The sequence below is a fragment of the Phacochoerus africanus genome, chromosome 5, assembly GCF_016906955.1.
Source record: "Phacochoerus africanus isolate WHEZ1 chromosome 5, ROS_Pafr_v1, whole genome shotgun sequence".
In the NCBI taxonomy this organism is placed as follows: domain Eukaryota; kingdom Metazoa; phylum Chordata; class Mammalia; order Artiodactyla; family Suidae; genus Phacochoerus; species Phacochoerus africanus.
This window is the reverse complement of record NC_062548.1, coordinates 6,479,939-6,485,604: the sequence shown is the minus strand read 5'-3', so window position 1 is coordinate 6,485,604 and position 5,666 is coordinate 6,479,939.

Genomic DNA, 5,666 nt, shown 5'->3' with positions numbered 1-5,666 from the left:
AAGGATGGGATCGGGGTGGGGCTCTTTCCCTTTGCTCAGCTGGCGCTTTCCCTCTTTCCCTCTGTAAACTCTTGTCCTTCGGATCAGGGAAATTTCCTTGAATATATTCTATATACATATATATTTTTTAACAGCTGCACCCATTGTGTGTGGAAGTTCCAGGGCTACAGGTCAAATCAGAGCTGCAGCTGAGGCCTACGCCACAGCCACAGCCACACCGGATCCTTAACTCACTGAATACAACCTGAATCCTCATGGACACTACATCAGGTTCTTAACCTGCTGAGCCACAACGGGAACTCCTCCTTGCCTATTCCATGGGTGTTTTCCTTCTTTGCGTTTTCTTTGTTCTTTCTTTTACACTGTAGGATATTATTAGGATGGCTGGACCTCTTGGGCTGGTTCCCTGGTGTTCTCATCATTTATTATTTTCTTTTTCTATTGTTGTTGTCGTTAAGCCCAGAGCCTGTGGAAGTGGCCAGGCCAGGAACTGAACCTGAGCCACAGCAGTGACAATACTGAAACATTAACCACTAGGCCACCAGGGAACTCCTAATTTCTGAGGTTTTTGTTTTAATCATCTGAATGTTCCTTTAAAGTAAAAAAGAACACTCCCTTCTTATTCATGGATGAATTATATTCTATTAAGATGTTGATGGCTTTTGGAAAAAGTTTCCTTCTCCTGGCTCTGTTTTTATTTTCTCCAATTTTTTTTTCTTTTTGCTATTTCTTGGGCCGCTCTTGCGGCACATGGAGGTTCCCAGGCTAGGGGTCGAATTGGAGCTGCAGCCACCGGCCTACGCCAGAGCCACAGCAACGCGGGATCCGAGCCGCGTCTGCAACCTACACCACAGCTCACGGCAACGCCGGATCGTTAACCCACTGAGTAAGGGCAGCGATCGAACCCGCAACCTCATGGTTCCTAGTCGGATTCGTTAACCACTGCGCCACCACGGGAACTCCTATTTTCTCCAAATTTTTAAATTTTGATTATTTTGATTTCTATCTTCCGTTCTGGAGTTTTTTCTCGTATCTTTTAATCCATGGTTGTCTGCTGCTGGTCAGAGATGGGAAATGGGGAGTTAGTGGGAAGCTCTAAAGGAGCAGGAGGCTTCCTGGAGACCCTTTCCCGTGTTGATAACCGCTGGGTCTTTCCTGCCAGGCTGAACAGGTCCCCAGAGAAGAGCTCCAACCCTCCACCCTGCTACTCCTGCCGGCAGGAGCTAAGGAGGGGGTTAGAGAGGTGAAAGTTTCAGCCTGAACTTCTAACGCTTCCGCCCCCATTTTTCTTTTTTTGGCAGCCCCTCGGCATTTGGCGTTCCTGGGCCAGGGATCAGATCTCAGCTGCAGTTGCAACCCAGGCTGCAGCCGCACCAATGCCAGATCCTTAAGCCACTGTGCCGGGCCAGGGATCGAACTTATGTGCTGGTGCTCCCAAGATGCCTCCAATTCCATTGCACCACAGTGGGGTACGCCTCATTGCCGGATCCTTAACCCATGGAGCAAAGTCAGGGATTGAACCTACGTCCTCATGGATGCTAGTCAGATTCCTTAACCGCTGAGCCACAACGGGAGCACCAGGCCCTATGTTTATGTCTTCTATTCCAGTTCCTCCCATTTGCCCTAAGTACTCCCTCGCTTAGAGACGACGGACCTCCAGTCCTTTGTAGGGGACGGCGAAGGGATCCAGCCTGCTTGGTGCATGATAAGAAGCCACATAGTGGCTCCAGGAGAGCTTCTCTGCTCTCATCGCATCCTCCGTATTCTCTGCCCCCACCACCCCCAGCTCCACAGGTACCTGGGGCTACAGTTCCCAACCCTTTGGAGAATCTCTGCCTTCAATCTGCTGTTGCTCAGCTTCTTCCCCTGCTCGTCTAGGTGGCTAAACCAGTCTGTCCCCTCAGTCCAGCTTCCACTATCTCTTGTGTTCTCTGTATTTTCTGTTCTAGAATTATGCACATTTTTTTTTCTTTTTAGGGCTGCACCTGCGGCCTATGGACATTCCCAGGTTAGGGCTCGCATCAAAGCTTCAGAGCTGTGGCTGCTGGCCTACACGGCAGCTCAGGGCAATGCTGGATCCTTAACCCACTGAGCAAGGTCACAGATCGAACCCACATCCTCATGGATACGAGTCGGATTTGTAACCCACTGAGCCACAGCCAGAACTCCCTTGTGTGTCTTTTTCTCTTTTCTTTTTTTTTAAAATTCCTTTTCTGAAACTGTAGGGGAATTTGGGGTAGAAGGGAAATTAGACACCTGCCTTGAATCCATCATGTCATCCTGGAAATGAGTCCTCTGTGTCCCTTTGTGTTGAGCATCTCCTCTGCTGGAATGCAGGTTCCTTGATGGCAGGGGTTCATTTGTTCATGTTTCCACTTCCAACACCTAGACAGTGGAACAGAATAAATGACTGACCTCGAATGAAGGACCTAAGTAGGGCATATGATCACATACGTAACAGTCGCTCAAGGAATAACTAAGTAGCACATTCAGAAACACACATGGTCTAATATTTGCTTCCTTAATTTTTCTAAATTGTCCTTGATTTACGATGTCAGTTTCAAGGTGTGCAGCAAAGAGATTTAGATATAAGTGTATTTATAATATATACTCTTTTCAGATTCTTTTTATTTAGTTTTAACTTTTTTGGACCATTGGTTGCCATGCAGAACAGGGCAAATGGACCCTCAAGGCCAAATGTGGAGACGTTTCAAATCAAGTTTTAGGGGAGGTCCCGTCGTGGCTCAGCAGAAACGAATCTGACTAGGATCCATGAGGACGCAGGTTCAATCCCTGGCCTCACACAGTGGGTTAAGGATCTGGCATTGCCACAAGCTGTGGTGTAGGTCACAGATGTGGCTCTGATCTGGTGTTGCTATGGCTGTGGTGTACGCTGGCGGCTACAGCTCCTATGCAGCTCATAGCTGGGGACCTTCCATATGCCGCAGGTGCAGCCCAAAGAAGACAAAAAAAAAGTTTTTAACTCAGTTTAAATTTAAAGCTAACTTTCAAGCGTTGGTTGTACATAAATTTTATTATGTTATACATATTGTTATTTTATAGCCATGGTCAAACCTCTCAGACAGTGGACTTTATCGATCTAGAGAAATACTGATCTGAACGTGGCTGTGTCACGTATTTGCGCAAAAACTCACGTCTTATCAGAGTAAAGTCCACACTCAAGGCAGTCTGTACAGCCTGTAATCACCTCTCTGGATTCTGAACCGGGAGCAGCACAAATTCCTGGCTTTCGGCACCACGACCGAAGATGGCCGTGAGCCTCTAACTACCCAGGCTTCGTTCTCTCCGTGAAAAGCTCTTTGCTTATTCTTTTATTCTTTATTCTTTATTTTATTAGCATGAATGTAGTTTTTTGTCTCCTGAGAAGCACCGTGTTTGTTCCCCCCTTTCCAGCACTGAGCAAAGAGGGCCTGGTATCCGGGCAACTGTGTCCCTCTCAGGTTCATTTCCTATCAGTCCATTAGGACACAGCAGCTATTGAAAAGTCTACTCTGTTAAATTACTGACCTGAGGCTCCACCCTTTTTCTTGCTCCAGGTCTAAAGATAGGAAGGTAATAACCTTGAATCGTTGAGATGTGTCACAGATTCACAGGACACGTCTCTCAGCAAAGAAGACACACTTGCTCTACTGTCCTTGAAAAATCAACCTCTCTTCAAGGGGGACCTTACTGAAGAAAGAAGAGAGAACCTTTGCTCTGGAAACACTTTTTTTTTTTTTTTTTAATGGCCCCATCCTTGACATATGGAAGTTCCCAGGCCAAGATTTGAATCTGAGCTGCAGCTGTGACCTACCCCACAGCTGTGGTAATGCCAGATCTTTTAACCCACTGGGCTGTGCCAGGGATTGAACCCTCGACTCCACAGCAACCCGAGGCGCTGCAGTCGGGTTCTTAACCCACTGTGCCACAGCGGAAACTCCTGGAAACACATTTTTATTTTGAAATAATTGCAAGTTAAAAATGCTTAAAAAGGGGGAGTGCCCGTTGTGGCACAGTGGAAACGAATCCGACTAGGAACCATGAGGTTGTCGGTTCGCTCCCTGGCCTTGCTCAGTGGGTTAAGGATCCGGTTTTCATAAGCTGTGGTACAGGTCGCAGACGCGGCTTGGATCTGGCCTTGCTGTGGCTGTGGCTCAGATCCGATCCCTGGCCAGGGAACTTCCACATGCCTTGGCTGAGGCAGAAAAAGAAAAAAAAAAAATCATTGGAAATAACTCCTCTGGAAGATCTATTCTCAAACATGGTTGGGGAGAGTGTGAATTGGTTATAATTTTTGCAGGACAGTAAGGCATCAACGGGTATCAAAGCTTTAAAAGACATTCAGCCCTATTATCCCAGGAACTCTATTTTGGCGAATGCAATCTAAAGAAAGAAAGCTATAGGAGTTTCTGTTGTGCATCAGCAAGTTAGGAACCTGACTAATATCCTTGAGGACGTAGTTCAATCCCTGGCCTCCCATAGTGGGTTAAGGATCCAACGTTGTTGCAAGCTGCAGTGTAGGCTGCAGAGGCTGCTCGGATTCCAAGTGGCTGTGGCGCAGGCCAGCAGCTGCAGCTCCAATTTGACCCCCAGCCTGAGAACTTACTTCCATATGCCACACCTGGAGCCCTAAAAAGAAAAAAAGGAAAAAGAAATAAACTATAAAGATACTTGGACAGGAGTTCCCGTCATGGCACAGCGGAGACGAATCCGAGTAGGAACCACGAGGTTGCGGGTTCAATCCCTGGCCTCGCTCAGTGAGTTAAGGATCTGATGTTGCCATGAGCTGTGGTGTAGGTCGCAAACACGGCTCAGATCTGGCGTTGTGTGGCTGTGGTGTAGGCCGGCAGCTGTAGCTTCGATTAGACCCTTAGCCTGGGAACCTCCATATTCCCCGGAAGCGGCCTTAAAAAAGACAAAAGACAAAAAAAAAAAAAGATACTTGGACAAACGCGTTCATCCCAGCCTTGTTTCTCAGCCTTGTGTCTGAAAATACTGGTTATATATAAAGTAAGGTATATGTGCCTAATGGAACCAAGAGGAAGCCGTGATGACAAATGTTTTAACAGGGACTCAGTACAATTTCCCAATTTCGCCCAAGTCATGTTCATTACGTATATAAAGATGTAACTAGATTGAAATATGCCAAAATATTTGCACTTTAATGGTCCGCTAACAGAACATTACCTCCAGAAGGAAATATGCCAAAATATTTGCACTTTAATGGTCCGCTAACAGAACATTATCTCCAGAACTTTGGTGCAAAGCATTAAAACCTAGCAAACAGTCAACACATTACAAACAGTGAATTACAAATAATTAGAATATGCCTAAGAGGAACAAAGTTCAACACATTTTTGGCTGAATGAACATTGGTTATCTCCGAATACGGTGCCGGCGACGCTCTTCGTTACAGTTTTCAATTCCGAATTTTCTAGAAGGACCTTGCCAACATCCCCTAAGTTGGAAGTGTCACTAAAAAGGGGGGGGCTCTCATGCCCCTCGTGCCCTCGGACGGTCTCGGGCACGAGTCGATTTGGGGGAAGCCGAGACCCCTCCCGCGGCGGGACCCCTCCCGCGGCGGAACCCAGGCGGGGAGGGCGGGGCCCGGACCGCGTTCCAGGCGCACCAAGATGGCGGCCGGCGCGCCCCGCGTTCGGAGCCGA